Consider the following 18310-nt stretch of genomic DNA (forward strand, 5'->3'; position numbering starts at 1 on the left):
ATGCTCCATGTGTGTTCACCCAGGGGATGATGGGTCACAGAGGGGCATCTTTAAAGTTCAGTCAGGTGTATGCAAATAGCTGCACTCCTCTGATAAAACCTCTAGAGTGAATTATTGGTTTCCCAAAGCAACAATCAAAACAAATAAACCTCCTGGGTGTCTTGTATTCTCACCCGGTGTGAATGGTATCACCACTTGTTGAGATGGCCAAGGGCAAAGTTGAACTAATCCTTGATGTCTTTTTCTCCTACATTCTTCAAATTCTGCCAGTCACAAAGTCAAGTCACTTGGACTCACTGCATCTCTTGACCCTATTCTCTCTTCTTTAAACCCAATGCCACAGCTTTAAGGTCCTCGCAACTCCCCCGCCCCACACCCGACAACCTGGCTAACAGCCAAGTCCTGTTCATCCTCCAAATCTCAGCTTTCCAAGTTCCCTGCTCCAAAGCTTCCCCAACCTCTCTCTGAACGCCCCTCCTTCCAAGGAGGCAGGTTACATATCATCAGGCCCCCACCCTCAATTCCATGCTTCTTTTATCCTTGTAGGTATGTCTTATCTTTGGTGTGCTTGACAAAGATGAGTGTTCCATAAATCATTGTCGAATAAAGGATTTGCTTTGGAGGGGGGGAGGAAGAAAAAGAAAAAGAAAAATTTGGTTAAATAACTGGTACTTTATTTGGGAAAATGGCTGAATGAATTTCGGGTAAAGAACTGGGTTGTTTCCAGAATAAATTTTTTCTATTTTAATAGACTTAGGCAGAATCACAGGCAAGATGTTCTAGAGTTATTAATTTTTTCATTAAAATTAGGTCATTTTCTGATTTTATCTAAGGAAGTAAAATTCAGTCTCCCCAGAGATCTTGATTCGTACTCTGGTGCAGAACATGGCCAGACCCAGCTGCAAAGTACTCCAGGGGAGCTCTCTCGGTTGCACTCTACCTCCCATTCCCAAGGACCTTATGTCCAGATTACTTGCTGTCTCCACATATATGGTGTTGGGGACAGGTGGGTGGGCACCTAGAAGGGTGTGCCTCTCTGCATCTAAAAAATGCAAAGGTGTTAAGCTGTCATCAGTTTCCTTTGTGAAGAACTGAGAGGTGGAGGATAACCTACACTTTTGAACTACTGTGCACAAATAGAGTATCAATCTAAGAAACTACCATTTCTTCTGGCCGGGGGGAGGGTGGTGGTGGTGGTGTTAATCGTTGTTAAACATAAAGCCAATCATTCTAAATCAATGTTCACATGCAAGGGAAATGCAGCTGTTACTGGTCACTAAATTCTGGGAAACACAACTAATAATGATTTCTGTTTCACAATTAGAATTCAAAGAACATCTGACATAGAAATTAATTCAATAGGTCTCACCAAAGTATTCCAAAGCACTAGAGTTCAATGAAATCAGCAATACTGTCCCATTTCTTGAAAGGTCACTTAAAGAACATTTAAAATTTTGAGTGGCCACCTATTTTTAATGGCTTTATTGAGGTATAATTTATATGCCATGAAAGTCATCCATTTTAATGGTACAATCAGAAGAGTTTCAGTAAGTTTATACATAAACAGCCGCACGACTGCCAATAAGAATACTTCCATCATCCCAACAGCTCCCTCCTACCTGTTTACAGCCAAACTCTGCTTCCACCTCTGGCCCCAGGCAACCACTGATCTAATCTATGATTTTGCCTTTTCTTACAATTTCATATAAATAGCATTATACAACATACAGTCCTTTGTTTCTGGCTTCTTTCAACCGGCATAATGTTTTTGAGGTTCATCCATGTTGTACTATGTAGCATGAATTAGGAGTTCATTCTTTTTCAGCACTGAATAATATTCCATTGTGTGGATATCACACATTTTGTTTATCCATTCACCAGCTGATGGATTTGGATTGTTTTCCGTTTTTGTCTACTGTGAATAAGCTGCTATGAACATATGCTTGGTTTTTGAATGGACATAATTTTTTTACAACCTTATTGAGGTGTAATTGATATACAATAAACTGCACATATTTAAGTATACAATTTGATGAATTCTGATGTATGTATACACCCATGAAGCTACTATGCATAATCAAGATAATGAATATATACATCACCCCAGGGTTTCCTTGTGCCCCTTCCTTTGGAATCCTTCTCTCCCTCCTCTCCTGAGCCATCCTCAGGCAACCATGGATCTGCTCTCTGTCACTATAGATTAGTTTGCATTTTCTAGAATTTCAATTAAATGGAATCAGACAGTATGGCACTTGGGGGCGGGGGGAATCTGGCTTTTTTTCATACTGCATAATTATTTTGAGATTCATCCATGCCATTGTATATATGAATAGTCCAATCCTTTTCATTGTTGAACAGCATTCCAGTGTATGGACTTATATATTCATCTGCTGATGGATGCTTACATTATTTCCAGTTTTTGGCAATCACAAATAAAGCTTCTATGAACACTGTATACAAGTCTTTGTATGGACATATGCTGTTATCTCTCCTGACAATGTATTTATAGGAATGGAATTGCTAGATAATTTGTTAAGTGTATGTTGAACTTTTTAAGCAACTGCCGAACTGCTTTGCAACATACCTGTACCACCTTATATTCCAGTCAGCAGTGGGTGAGGATTCTGGTTTCTCCACATCCTTGCCAACACACGGATTGTTAGTCTTTTTAATGTTAGCCATTATAGTGGGTGTGCAGCAATATATCATTATGGCTTTAATTTGCATTTCCCTAATGACTAATGATGTTGAAACTCTTTCCTTGTGTTTATTTGCCATTCATGTATCTTTTTTGGTGAAATGACTCTTCAAATCTTTTGTACATATTTAAATCGGATTGCTGTCTTATGACGGAATTTTAAGAGTTCTTTATTTTTTTTCTACATACAAATCCTTTATCAGACATACGTTTTGGAAATATTTTCTCCTAGTTATGTGGCTTGACTTTTCATTTTCTTAAGAATGGTATCTTCTGAAAAGTAAAACTTTAATTCTGATGAAGTCCAATTTATCATTTTTTAATACTTCATGCTTTTTATATCCTATTGACTAAATCTTTGTCTAACCCAGGACACAAGACTTTCTGCTATGTTTGCTTCTTTACATGTTGGTCTATGATCCATTTTAAGTTATTTTTGTGTATATTGTAAGGTAAATGTCAAGGTACATTTTATTTCACGTGGAAATCCAATTGCTGCAGCGCCGTTTATTGAAAGGACTATGCTGTCCCTATAGGATTACCTTAGTACCTTTGCTGCAAAGCAACTGACCACATATGTATCTATTTCTAGATATTTTGTTCCACTGATCTACATGTTTATCCGTATGCAAATACTACACTGTTCTTATTATTATAGCTTTATGATAAGTTTTGAAAACAGGTAATATAAGTCCTCCAACTTTCTTCTTTTTTTCCCAACTTCCTGCTTTTTTGAAGTTACTTTGACTATTCTACATCTTCTGCATTTCCATATAAATTTTAGAATCTGTTGGCCAATTTCTATAAATATATTTCTACAAAAATCCTGTCTGAGACTTTGGCAATGACTTTGTTGAACCTCCAGATCAATTTGGAGAGAACTGCCACATCACCAATACAGAATCTTCCATTTATTCCCACTTATTTAGGGATACTTTAATTTCTCTCAACAAAATTTTGTAGTTTTCAGTATGTAGGACTTACAGTTCTCTTGTTAAATTTATTCCAAAGTATTTTGGTTTTTTGGATGCTATATGAATGGACTTGTATATTCTTGGCATTTCATATAAATGGAATCATACAATATGTGACCTTTTGTGACTGTCTTCTTTCACTTAGTATGTTTTCAAGGCTCATGCATGTTGCAGTATGTATCAGTACTTCATTCATTTTTACTGCCCAGTAGTATTCCATTACATGGATATACTGCATTTTATTCATCCAGTCATCAGTTGACAGATCTCAGTTTTCTAAGGGTTGATGGTTCTTTTAGTAAGTAGCTTGAACTTAAACTGTAGAATCTGTCTACCCTCCATGAAGTGTAGCCTCTGATACCTTTGCTTTGTTTTTAAAATTCCTATTTCTGTTTTCTGGCCTGGTTCCCTAGAGGTTACCTCTGTGTCTGCATAGACAATAACCAGTGCTCACATGATGTTACCATCCATTACCTTTCATCTTCTCTCCCCATCACTCACTTCCCTCCAATCAATCACCTCGCCTCCTACAATTCAAACAAGCCAGGCACAATCCTGCTATTCCCTCTGCCTAGAACACTCTTCCCCCAAATATCTATAGGGCTCTTTCTCTCACCTTCTTCAAGTCTTTGCTCAAATAACACCTATTCAGTGAGGCCTTCCCTGAACAATCTATTTAGAATTGAACCCCTCTCCTTGCATTTTTTCCAAAGTCTTCAAATAGATTATATATTTTACTTATTTATGTTTTTAGTCTAGTTTCACTAATGGAATGTTAACTCCATGAAGGCAGGAAGTTTTGTTTATCTTGTTCACTACTGTAACACCAGTACCTAGAGGACTGTCTGGCATATAGCAGGTACTCAGTAAATATTTGATGAATCAAAGAATCATATTCTTAAAACAATATAGATTTATATTAATTGATCCATACACAGCCCAGAAGGGTCAAGGCTTACAGAATGTTGAGTAATGGATGACTAAGCATGTTGATCATATACAACAGGCCAGTTCTGTTCACTGGAAATATAACGTAAGCCACAAGTAATTTACAATTATCTAGCAGCCACATTAAAAAAAAAAAAGTAAAAGAAAACAAGTGAAATTAATTTTAATTTTGTTTCACTCAATATATCCAAAATATTATCATTTCAACATGATTCATACAAAAATTATTAATAAACTATTTAGTCTTTTTTTCATACTAAGTCTTGAAATGTGGTGTGTATCTTATGCACAGCACATCTCAACTGGGACCAGCCACATTTCAAATGTCAATAGCTACTATTGGCTACTATACTGAACAGCTCAGATACAGACCAAAATTAAATAACCCCATTGTAGTGGGAAGCAATCTTGTGTATTTATTAATTGTATTCACCTCAGCATTCCAAAAAAGGCCCTGGTACAGCCTCATAGTTTCCTAGTTTTGTCAAAAGAGATTCAATGGATATAAGAGAACTAGCAGCTTTCATTCTGAAAAACAGTTTATATCAAAATGACTGGCTCAACTCTTTAAACTTCACTCAGAAGTTTTAATTAGAAAGAATGAATGCCTTTCTTTCTCAGTCTCTTTAATTAAGAAACAAAGTCAAAATCCAGAGAAATTTTGTAATCTTATCTATATTAGAAGGAAAAAAAAATCTTTATTTTCAAATAGAAAGAACTTTTAAAATTCTACTTCCAAGAAACAAACCAGTATCTATTTCAAGTTAGCCAAAATACACTCCGTATTAAAATACAATTTTTATATAGAGTTGCATTTAAAAAATTCTTAACAGTTGTCTTACCAATATTTTTGCATTCATAATATAAAAGTGAAATAAAGCACTAAGGAGAGTGCTCTTAAATTTTTAATATATACATTAGGTCCTCAATATGTTCCTTAAAAGCTAATGGAAAATTAACTTTTTTTTTTTATCATCAGGGGATTAATTTCTTCCAGAATCCCATTATTTAAAAATATTCACTTATTGGAATTACAATAATTGACATCACTATTCAACAACAAAATTTAAAGATCCCAATTAAAGTACCTGATAATTTAAAACTTTAAAGTCATAAAATTACCCCTTTTTTTTTTTTAAGCAGGAAATCAAAACACACCGCAGCATCTACTTACTCAGATGTTAGAGGGTGTTTTCTATCATCTCCCATAAACTGGCAGGTTTGAGCTTAGATCATCAGCGAGGCAGAGAAACTCCAAATGATAAAATATCCCAACTCTTTTCACCCTGAAAAGCATAAATAAAATGTCAGTATGAGAAAGAAAACTCGAGTTACAACCAAGATAGAACTCTCAGGAGTGGCTTGTCTAGATAGGGAGTAACTTCTGTTTCTTCTTTTCTTTTCTTTTTTTTTTTTTTTTTTTAAGTGAGAGCTCACAACAAGTTAATTCATGACCCTGGAGTTGTGGGTGACCTGATATAGCGATACTTGGTATTACAACTGCCCTTCTGTTTTAAGAAATCTCTTTGGGAGGAAGTCTAAATTAGCGCAATAAAATATGCATCCTGTACTATAACTTGATGGCTTTTTTACCAGTCTGACCCTTCAACTGGAGAGATCCTCTATCTCTAATCACATAATTTATCAAAACACTAAGATACTTTTGAAAGTGAAAAGGGGAACTTTTTTTTTTTTTTTTTTTGCAGTACGCAGGCCTCTCACTGTTGTGGCCTCTCCCGTTGCGGAGCGCAGGCTCAGCGGCCATGGCTCACGGGCCCAGCCGCTCCAAGGCATGTGGGATCCTCCTGGAGCCATGTCCCCTGCATCAGCAGGCGGACTCTCAACCACTGCGCCACCAGGGAAGCCCAAGGGGAACTTTTGAAATATTTATTTATTAATCAATAAACTTTTTATTATACAGGTTTTTTTTCTAAAAAAAAAAAGTAAAAATAATGTACATCTGCTACATTAAAGCAAAAAATTTAAGGTTTCTTTATATTATATGAACACTTAAAATAGCATAAGTAGATTAAGTATTCTTGGTGTATATTCAGTACTTTAATCCATTTTCTTAAAGAGTCTGTCTCTAATATTGTGTCACTGGTATTTTTTCCGGAAAAAAAAGTTTATTATTTGAAATTTTTCACCAAGTTACTGCAATCTTTTTTAAAGTTTCACTTTGTGTTAAGCAATCTCAAATCACTGACATCTTCATCTGCCTCTTCTGTGTTGATATTATTTTTAACAAGAAAATGCTCTCTTTGCATGTGCTGAGAAACCTGGTAAGCTCAAAGCAAATTCTGCTAAGTAGAGGATATTCTCAATTCTATTTTTTTTATAAGCAAACTGTAAATATCTCAGCCTCACTATTTTACAGATACTCTCTTTTTGCCTAAATTGGAGTTCTTTTTTCCCACTCTTGCTGCCTCCAACCCATTCACCATGACAGTGCAGCACAGGTAGTTTTTTCCACCAATGCAAACTTATCATGTCACTTCCCACCTAAAAACTTTTCAACAGTTTCCCGTTGCTATTAGGATATAATCCCAAATCTTAGAAGGCCTCCAAAGTGCTGCACAACCTGGTCCCTTCCTACCTCTCAGGCCATACTGATGACCTCTCAAATCCTCCAAAGCACCAAGTTCTCCCCTGCTCCAGGGCTTTGCATGCTCTGTTCCCTCTGCTTGGAATGCTTTTCTTTTCAGTCCATCTTTTCTCCTAGGACCATCTTTCCTATCTGAGAGGCCTTCGAATGCCACCCAATCTAAAGTATACCAAGGCATTCTCTCTCTCTCAAAAGTACTCCATACTTTTCCTACGAAGCATTCATTGAAATCTGTATTTATTTATTTGTGTGTTTTTAGGAAGCCTATCTCCACCAGACAGTAAAAACTCCACCAGAGAGTGTATAGATTGTTTGTTTGATTCACCCCTTAATCAACTGTTTTTTACCCAGCCCCTGGCTTGATCTTTGGCACCTTGTGAACCTTCAGTAAATATTTGATAAATGAATGAATGAAAGACTGAGAAGAGAAGGTAAAGAGACAAAGGACAATCTAGTTATTTCCACCAACCTGTTACCTATGCTCAAAACAACTCATTATCTTAAATCCAACTACATCATCAAGCTTTCCCCCTATACAGGATTATTCTCATCAGCATTTAACAGTCTGTACTTTCTCCCAACCTAAAAGAAAGAGACAGACACACACACACACACCTTTCTCCTGACCCCACATTCCCATGAATCAATTCCCCATTTCTCTAATGCAATTTCATAGGCATACTCAGAAGAGCTGACTATATCTGCTGCCTCCAATTCTTTCCTCCCATTCTTACTTGAACCCATTCCAACCAGGCTTTTATCCCCACCGCTTCCCTGAAACTGCTCTTGTTAAGTCACCAATGACTTCCACCTTGAACCACCCAGTAGCCAGGTACTGAGGCAGGCACTTTAATGAATTCTCTCATCCATTTAAACAGTTCATCACAGCCACCTCTGAGGCAGGTACCATTTGCTATCCCCAGGGAGAGGATCCTCTCTTTTTTTAAACACTTTCTTGTTTGGTTTCCAGGACAGGACACCACACTGCTGCCTCTCCTCCTTCACTGGCCACTCCTTCTTAGACTTCTCATTATCTCAGCCTCTTGATGTTAGAGTGACCCAAGGCTCTCAGTTCTCCGTCTTCTTTTCTATCTATACTCCTTCCCCTTGGTCGTCCCAATGGGTCTCATCACTTTAAATACCACCTACAAGAGCCCAAACCTCTTCCCTGAACTCAAGCCTCGTATTTTCAGCTGCCTGCTTGACATCACTCCCAGATGTCTAATAGACATCTCACACTTAACGTCACCTCGTGACAAATTCCTGATGTTCCCCCCTAAGGCTGATGCTCCCACAGGATCCCCCACGTTAGTAAATGACAACTCAACCCTCCAAGTCATCCCTGACTTTTCTCTTTCCCTAACACCCTGTAACCAAGCCATCAGCGAATCCCATTGGCTCTACCTTAAAAATATATCTAAATTCTGCCTACTTCTCCCTACTTCCACCACCACTACTGCCGTCTAAGCCTCCACCATCCCTATCTAGATTATTGCAAGAGTCCCCCAGTGGATTCTTTCCTTGCCTCACTGCATACTATTCTCAAAACAAAAGGCCAGAGTCATATAGATTTTAAAAAAAAAAAAAAAATCAGATCATGCCACTACCCAAAACCCACCGTTTCCCTTCTCATCAGAATAAAAATCATTTTTCTTTTTTTCTCTTCCGCCTGTAGAATTTAAGCTTCTTAAGGGGAAAATTTTTTGTTTTGTTCAATACTGTATCCCTCCAGTGGCATGAAAATGCCTGGCACCTAACAGGTCTCCAATATATATTTACTGAATAAAAAATGGGTGAAAACAATATCATGGATAGGCAATTTAACTAATCTCCGGACTCTACTGCTCTTAACAGCAAGCTCTTGGAGAGCAAGGACCACGCAGTTACAATTAAATTTTGCACAGTAACTTGCACACAAAGTCTTAATGTAATTTCATCATTGATATGTTGTATTTCCCACTGAAATTTTAGTTTCCTATATTATATGAACGTTACTAACTTTAAAACTTAAGCAGAACATCTTAAAATATGACATCTGGGTCTCAACTATGAATACCAGCTCCCTCAACTTACACTGCAACTACCCAGCCGCTCCCTCCTCCGGGGAGGTGTGTGCTTACTTATTAATGCTCTGCATTGTGTGAGCATTGTTGCTCTGGAGCTCTCACTGTTACGTTATTTGCTGCACCGTCTGTAGGGGGACCTCACAGCCATGCGGGGGCTTAGATTGGATGGCAGGAAGAACAGTGACTGAGAGCCCAGCTCTGGCTGCTTTCTTTTTACAAAGTTCTCCTTTCACCTTCTGGGGTGTATCTATTAACGCTTTAACTCTCTCAAAGGCATTTCTCAGCCGATAGCCAAATGTTTCCAAGGTCCTTTTCATGAGTAAGTCTGTCTTCCAAGAGTTCTATGACTCCTACAGGCTGTATCAGCCTGCACACACTTCCATTTCCAATCCCCAGACTCCAACCTCCTCTTGGTTCTTACTGGACTCTACGTAAGAATATTTTATCAATGCAGTATCTTTATGTGATAAATTATATTTCACAGATAAACCTGGAGCAAGTTGAATTCTGATACAATTATTCTACTCTCGAACACTGTTAAACCTTGTCTCATTCCACCAAGAAATTCAAAACCATTTGCATTATTTTTTAAATTATCATCATTCTATAATTTAATGAGAGACTATACATTTTCAACACATGTTATTAGTGCTTTCTTGAGTATCAATATAAAACAACACTGCTAAAATCAGGATAGATCCCAACATGCCTAAAAATATATATTTATTATGATCCAGCATAAAAATTCTGGAAGAACTTTAACGTATGGCCATCATCAATAACATGAGAGGATGATGAACTAACATTTACTAAGTACTTACTACGTACCAGGCATTTTATCCACATTATCATATGTAATCCTTATAATAGCCTTGTATGATAGATACATATCACCAGACTTCAAACCCCGCCCCCCAAGACGCCTTCCTAAAGCCCAGTACCACACCTTCTTATGTGCCAGACGTTTGTGACTCAATCTTAAGAAGCATTGGTCAGTTTTTACCAAAATGAGCAGCTAATAATCAACATCTATATTAAAACTATTGTATCTGGTAAACATGTAAGGGTCACCTTATAACCTACAGGACAGGCTTAAGTGCTTTAAAATTTTTTCAGTTAATTCACCCTAGCAGATCCAAGGGATACAAGCATTCTTTAAAGAAATTGCACTATGATGACGATACTGAAGTCACAAATTACTGTTGAAAAGTTATATTAATGAGCAGATGCTCCTTGAGGAAAAAAGAAAAAAAAAGGACTCCCTTGTTGACCTTCACTCTGAAGTGAACTAGACTTCTGAATGGTCAAAAATACAAGCCCAGCTCTTGAAATTCCGTAAGAAATGTTGCTTGAGTCCTTCAAAGCTTAAAAACGTCACATGAATCTACAGAATAAAACATCTCTACTGAAAGCATTTGTCTGAGAACTTGAGGACCAAGAGAATAAAATCAGCACTGATACAAAATCCACGCTGACGACACCAAATATTTAGAGAAACAAACAACAGAAGGGTGCTACTGACGACTGAGATTTCTTAAGCCCCTTCCTTACTGGCGTTTCCCCTCGGCAGAGGTGCTGGATTCCACGCTCCCAAAGCCACCGCCCCCAGCCCTGTGGCACACGCACCTCCCAGCCCTGGTTGCCGCAGCCTCCTCAGACTCTGGAGAGCCCAGTCCACGTGAGCTGCACCCCTGGGTCTTTCACATAACTGTGGCTGAAGATATTTTTCGCAAGGTTCTTTAAACAATGATTCACGTGATAAATTTCAGCCCGAGTTAGTTCCAGGAAATGTTTGGTTTCTGCAGATGTTTGTATGCTTCCGGTTGTCAGTACATGAAAACGATAGAATTCTGTGTTTCTTTTTCTTACTTGGAGCAACTAGAAAATGTGAAATCAAATATATTGTCCAAATCTCTCAACATTGACGGATGGGAATACTTAATCCTTCAACTTCTTTAAGGTGAGATTGGTTTTATTTTTATATCAAGTTACTTTACTTTTGGCCTGAAATTTGTAAGTTGCTTTAAGTGTTTGCAGAAGCAAGGAAAGTTGCAAAATGTTTAAAACAGTAAAGACATATCTAATGTTGACCTGCTTATAAGTTCCAGAAGACATTTTTTAAAAAAGAGGAAAGTACACTGAGAAGCCACAAAGGCCCAGAATTAAATTCTCTGTTATCTAAAAGATATAGAAGACTCCACAAAGAAATAAAACAGTCCTCTAGTCTCTGTTTCAGCCCGGTTAACCAGTTTGAATACTCAAATAGGCTCTTGGTTGAACCTCCCTAGCAGTATTAAAAAGTCTGAAATTTTTACGAAGTATTTTAGTAAGACAGTTCTTCAAACATTATTTTGAAAAATAAAAACGTTTTAGAAAAGTGAATTAAACTGGGTTTATGACAGGTGTACGTTCTAAGTCACCTCATCCGTAAAGCAGTCCAGATTACGTGTGCACACACTGTAATCACAATCAGCCCAGAACTGTTTTTAGCTCCTTCACGTCTTTTCAGTCCTGAGGTTCAGTAACAAGTGGCCCCTAATAAGTCAATAAAGGAATAAGTGACAAAAGTGTCCACCGAAATCTTGAAGGTACTTATTTATTACTATTTTTATACTCTACCTCTTTTCTCAAAGCATTTGTTACAATCTATAAAGATGCAGCCATTACAATAAAATTGTATTTTACAAATATAAAAATTCAAATAAGAGAAAAGAGCATGCAGTTACGTAGGCCATAAATGTGGGCTTACACCATCTGGTTGATAAAGCAGAAAGTGAAAGCCAATCAATTACAAAATTCACACTAGCCATGATGCAATGGTAAGTCTCAGGAGAAACAGAATTTGTCCTGCTATGCAATCTGAGAAAGATGTCTCTAGCAGATCATTATACAGTAATATACTGGGGTCTTCAATACTGTCCCTGATAGATACCTTGACTGGTTCATCCGGCAGTTTCTTAAAGCAAATAACATATACAGTAAAAATATAAAGCTCTCAGGTAATCTGAATGAGTAAAAAATGATAGCTAGAAAGTCTGTCGTAACAGAACTTTCTGTGATGATGAAAATATTCTAAACCTATACTGTCCAGTATGTGAGTCACTAGCCACATGTGGCTACTGAGCATTTCAAACGAGGCCAGTACAACCAAGGAACTGAATTCTTAACTATATTTACTTTTAATTTTAAAAAATTTTATTTCATTTTAAAAGCTATATTAGAAGGGCAAATACCTACCCACTGGACCATACAGGTCTAAAACATTAGTTATCAAACTTTTTTTAGTAGCAGAACCATTTCTGAGTTGGCAAACATAAACCAAGCCTAATACATAAAAAATTAAAATGGTATATTCTATATATTTATTATTGTAAGTTCTAATTTATAATATTAATTTGTAGTCAATGTGAATATGAGTTTTCCAATGGGTGAAAACTAGAAATTGAAGGTTATAAGTGAGAGTAATAAACTCAGATCAGCCCCAGTAAACACTTCCTTCTGTATTTTGCTTGGATGCACTGTGCACTGCCCATGTGGGACTTCTCTCTACACATTCTGAGCTACCCACTTACCAAAGGCCACAAGTAGTAGCCATCTACTCAGAAAGCATAAAAGGAAAACACAGCATGCCAGCAAGGCAGTTCCAGGTATTCCTCCTCACGGGCAGAGTCCACCTAAGAGTCCACATGGCCAACCAGGAGCTATTCTCTTGGGCATTCAGATGACAGCTCAGGTGCAAGGAAATGAGAATCACAGGGTAAGTGCAGAGTCGCACTGGCTTAGAAGCCTTATGTCCCAAACAGAAACCAATACCTCAAATAACTACCCAGCCACAGCTTCCAGGGTCCCCATGAAGTTCATACCCATCTCTGAAAAGTGCCCCAGGGAAGCTCAAAGCTACTGCTTCTAACCAAGAATTTAGAGTTCATGCATAGTTCCTCCCAGTCCAAATATATTTACCAAATAAAGATCATTTTTACCATAAGCAGTGTTGCCTAGTAACATGGTTGACTTTCCCCCTTATCGGGATTCAGAGAAATTAAGTAGAAAGTTCATCCAAGGTCAGGTTTGTCCTTACAGAATGAGAATGGTTTGGTTAATTCTTTACCCACCTTCCTGATTAAAAAAATAATAATCCTAGCATATCAAGAATAGAAAGAACTTTCTTAATTTCACCAAAAACCTATAACAATACCATACTTAATGATTAAATAAAGTATTTCCTTTAAAAGCCAGGAAATTAGACCAAGAAGACAACTATCGCTTCTATTCAACAGCATAGAGGTCGTCAATGTAGTAAAAGAAATAAAAATGAGATATAAAATTTTAAATTAAGTGACAAAATTTCTCCAAGTGATAATTATTTATAAAGAGAATTATGAAAGCAAGCTATTAACAGTAATATAAAAACAAGTTCATCAACGTTGCTGGATATAAGGTCAATACACAGAAATGAATGTAATTCCTAGAAGTCAAAAAACACCACTTTGTAATTTAATTAGGAAAAGCTACCATTTAAAATGGCAGGACTTCCCTGGTGGCACAGTGGTTAAGAATCTGCCTGCCAATACAGGGGACACGGGTTCAAGCCTTGGTCTGGGAAGATCCCACATGCCGCAGAGCAACTAAGCCCATGCACCACAGCTACTGACCCTGCGCTCTAAAGCCCGTGAGCCACAACTACTGATCCCACGCGCCACAACTACTGAAGCCTGCGCGCCTAGAACCCATGTTCCGCAACAAGAGAAGCCACCGCAATGAGAAGCCCATGCACAGCAACCAAGAGAGGCCCTGCTCAGAGCAACTAGAGAAAGCCCGCATGCAGCAACGAAGACCCAACTCAGCCATAAATAAATAAAACATATGTATAAAATAAATAAATAGAAACTTAAAAAAACCCCTAAGTTCATGGATAGAGCAAACAGACCTGGTGGCTGCATGTGGTACAGGGGCGGGGGGGAAGCAGGGTGCAAAACGGGTGAAGGTAATCAAAAAGTACAAATTTCCAGGTATAAAATGAATGTCATGGGGCTGTAATGTATAGCATGGTGACTACAGTTAATAATACTGTGTTGCATATTTGAAAGTAAGAGAATGGATCTTGAAAGTTGTCATCACGAAAAAGAACTGTGTAATTATGTATGGCGATAGATGTCAACTGAACTTATTGTGGTGGTCATTTTCCAATACATAAAAAATGAAAATCATTACATTGTACACCTGAAACAAATATGTTATGTCAACTATGCTTCAATAAAAAAGAGAGAAAGAAAGAAAAAAGAAAGAGAAAAAAGAAAAGGAGAGAGAAAGAAGGCAATTAAAAGCTATAAGCTAATAATAAATTTCTAGTAATAAATCTAACAAGAAAGTTTCAAGCACTTTACAGAGAAAATTACAAAGTTGAGTAAATGAAAAAACAAACCATGTTTGTGGATGGAAGACCTGATAAATATTCTTAAATGGAGTGGGATTTCAATCTGATTCTAATAAAACTCTCTACAGGGTCCTTCTTAAGAAAAAGAGAGCCAAGAATAGCCTTGACAAACTTGAAGAAGAACACAGGCAACATGCCCTCCAAAATGTTAAGACATGTTAAACCACGGTAACACAGTACAGACAAATGAAAGCAACAGAACACCCAGAAAAAGACATATATGTTTGGAAATTTGACATGTAATAGAGATAGTACTGTAAATCAGGGGAATGAATGAACTATTGAACAGTGGTGCTAAGACATAGGTTATCTGTAAGGAAGTACAATTAAATCCCCGTTTCACACCATTGAGAAACATTATCAGGCTAATTAAAGACATAAATGTGAAAAAAATTTTGAAAACTTTTAGAAAAAAAATCCTTGCTATAATGAGGGCTTTAAAAAATAAGATACAGGGCTTCCCTGGTGGCACAGTGGTTGAGAATCTGCCTGCCAATGCAGGGGACACGGGTTCAAGCCCTGGTCTGGGAAGATCCCACACGCCGCGGAGCAACTAGGCCCGTGAGCTACAATTACTGAGCCTGCGTGTCTGGAGCCTGTGCTCGGCAACAAGAGAGGCCGCGATAGCAAGAGGCCCGCGCTCCGCGATGAAGAGTGGCCCCCGCTTGCCGCAACTAGAGAAAGCCCTCGCACAGAAACGAAGACCCAACACAGCCAAAAATTAATTAATTAATTAATTAAAAATAAATAAATTAAATTTTTAAAAATAAAAAATAAGATACAAAAGTAGAAATTATAAAGTAAAAGACTAATATTACTATGTTAAAATTTTTAAAAATTCTAAACAATAAAAGATTCTTTAACAAAATGAAAAATCAAGCCATCGACTGAGAAAAGATAGTTTAATAATCAACAAAGTTAATTTACAGAATACCAGAAAAACTCCTAAAAATCAAGAAGTAAACATAAACAACTGAATTAATAAAATAGAGAAAAACTGTGGGCAGCCAACTAATGGAAAGGAAATCTAAGTGGAAAATAAACACAAGATGTCCACACTCAGTACAATGCAATTTAACACTACAATGAGATACAATATCATACCAGACTAGCAAAATATCATATAGTAATAAAAAAATTTTAATATATTCAGCCACTTTGGAGAGCAATTTGGCAATATTTAATAAAGGTAGGGCTTCCCTGGTGGCGCAGTGGTTGAGAATCTACCTGCTAATGGAGGGGACATGGGTTCGAGCCCTGGTCTGGGAGGATCCCACATGCCGCCGAGCAACTAGGCCCGTGATCCACAACTACTGAGCCTGAACGTCTGGAGTCTGTGCTCCGCAAAAAGAGAGCCCGCGATAGTGAGAGGCCCGCACACCGCGATGAAAAGTGGCCCCCGCTTGCCACAACTAGAGAAAGCCCTCGCACAGAAACGAAGACCCAACACAGCAAAAATAATAAATTAATAAACTCCTACCCCCAACATCGTCTTTAAATAAATAAATAAATAAATAAAGGTAAAGAAGCTCATATCTATGACCAAGTAATTCCACTCCTGAATATGTGCACTGGAGAAAAAACTGGCACATGTCCATGAGGAGGCATATGTAAGAGCATTTGTTATCACTGTTTGTAACAGCAAAAAACTGGAAACAACTCAAACATGAATTAACAGGAGAACAGATAAACATATGGTGATATAGGCTTATGACGAAATACTACATATATTTAAAAGAATCAAGGACAGCTACAAATACCAAAGATAAATAAATGCTACCAAAAAAGGCAATGTTAGTTTCTGCACAGCCGAAGAAATAGTCAACAGATTGAAAAGGCAACCCAGAGTAAGAGAAAGTATTTGCATATATATATCTGATAAGGCGTTAAAATCCCAACTATATAAGTATCTTCTACAACTCAATAGCAAAAAGAAAAATCATGTAACCCCCTATTTAAAGACTTTTCCTTAAAGAAGACATACAAATGGACAACAGGTATATGAAAAGATGTTCAACACTACTAATCATGAAGGAAATGTAAATCAAAATCACAATGAAATATCAGCTCGCACCCATTAGGATGGGCATTATTTTTAAAAAACAGAAATTAACAAGTGCTGACAAGTATGCGTATAAACTGGAATCCTTGTGTGCATGGTGGGAATGTAAAATAGGACAGTTGCTGTGGAAAACAGTAATCGTTGCTCCTTAAAAAAATTAAAAATAGAACTACCATATGATCCAGCAATCCCACCTGTGGATCTTTATTCAAAAGAATTGAAATTGGGCTCTCATAGAGATATCTGCACTTCCATGTTCACTGCCACATTATTCACAACAGCCAAGAGGTGGAAACAACCTAAATGTCCATCAACAGGTGAATGGATAAAGAAAATGGGGTGTAAACATACAACGGAATATTATTCAGCCATAAAAAGAAGGAAGTCTTGTCATATGTGACATGGATGAACCGTGAGGACATTATGCTAAGTGAAATAAGCTAGATACAGAAGGACAGATAGTGCATGATTCCACTTATATAATAAGGTAGCTAAAGCAGTCAAACTCATAGAAGTAGAAAGTAGAACAGTGGTTGCCAGGGACTGGAGGGGAGGGGGAGATGGGAGTTGCTGTTCAGTGGGTATAGAGTTTCAGTCATGCAAGATGAAGAAGTTCTAGAGCTCTGCTGGACAACATGGCGCTGAGTTAACAATAATGTACCATACACTTAAAAATCTGTTAAGAAAGAAGATCTCATGTTACATGTTTTTTACCACAATAAAGAAAAAATGTTTGAAATCATATAAAATATTATATGTATGTATGTATACAGTTGTATACAAAGGCAGTAAGAGTATAAAATACGTGTGGAAATGTTAAACACTAAATTCAAGATAGTGGTTTCTACTAAGGAGGAAGAGAGGAGAATAGGGTCAAAAATGCTAAACAGGAAGTTTCTATTTTGTCTGTGATATTTTATTACTTAAAAAAACTAAAGCAAATATTATAACTGCTATTTGATTTTTTATTTTCTATATTTTTCTGTATGTTTGAAATATGTTATTACAGAAACAAATTTTTTGGAACCTAATAAATACGAAGAATACTTTCTTCCTTTTTAAGGAATGGGTATAGTTTGTCTTCTTTGATAACAAAAGGTTCCATAGGGAAGGATGGGCCTGAAATTATAGCAAAATTGAGTTTGTGTGTGTGTTCACTCTTCTCAGAAGAGAAGCCACAGATTTCATCAAAGGGGTCTGTGACTTAAAATGTTAAGAACCACGAACATAATTGATGATATCTGCCATTTTCCAGCAGGAGATAATAAAAAAACAGAACCATTGGGTACCATCTGAAGAAAATGAAAATACCAACTCAGAAAGATAGATGTACTCCTGGGTTCACTGCAGCATTATTTACAGCAGCCAAGATATGGAAACAACCTAAGTGTCCACTGATGAATAAATGGATAAAGAAAATAAATAAATAGTATATACACACAATGTAATATTATTCAGCCATGAAAAAGAGTGAAATTTTATGACAACATGGATGGACCTCGAGGGCATTATGCTAAGTGAAA

The 18310-nt window shown here is 37.2% G+C and overlaps 1 long non-coding RNA gene across 9 annotated transcripts in view; it reads right to left on the bottom strand.

Annotated features, from left to right (window-relative positions):
* Positions 1 to 18310, bottom strand: part of LOC307192110 — a 199998-nt gene that overhangs the window by 142989 nt on the left and 38699 nt on the right. For all 9 annotated transcript variants that reach the window (XR_013829967.1, XR_013829968.1, XR_013829969.1 and 6 more), the window contains one exon: positions 5795 to 5906. This is a non-coding gene — a long non-coding RNA (uncharacterized lncRNA). The remainder of the gene's footprint in view (positions 1 to 5794; positions 5907 to 18310) is intronic.

Source organism: Stenella coeruleoalba (assembly GCF_951394435.1).
Source record: "Stenella coeruleoalba genome assembly, chromosome: 9".
NCBI lineage: Eukaryota > Metazoa > Chordata > Mammalia > Artiodactyla > Delphinidae > Stenella > Stenella coeruleoalba.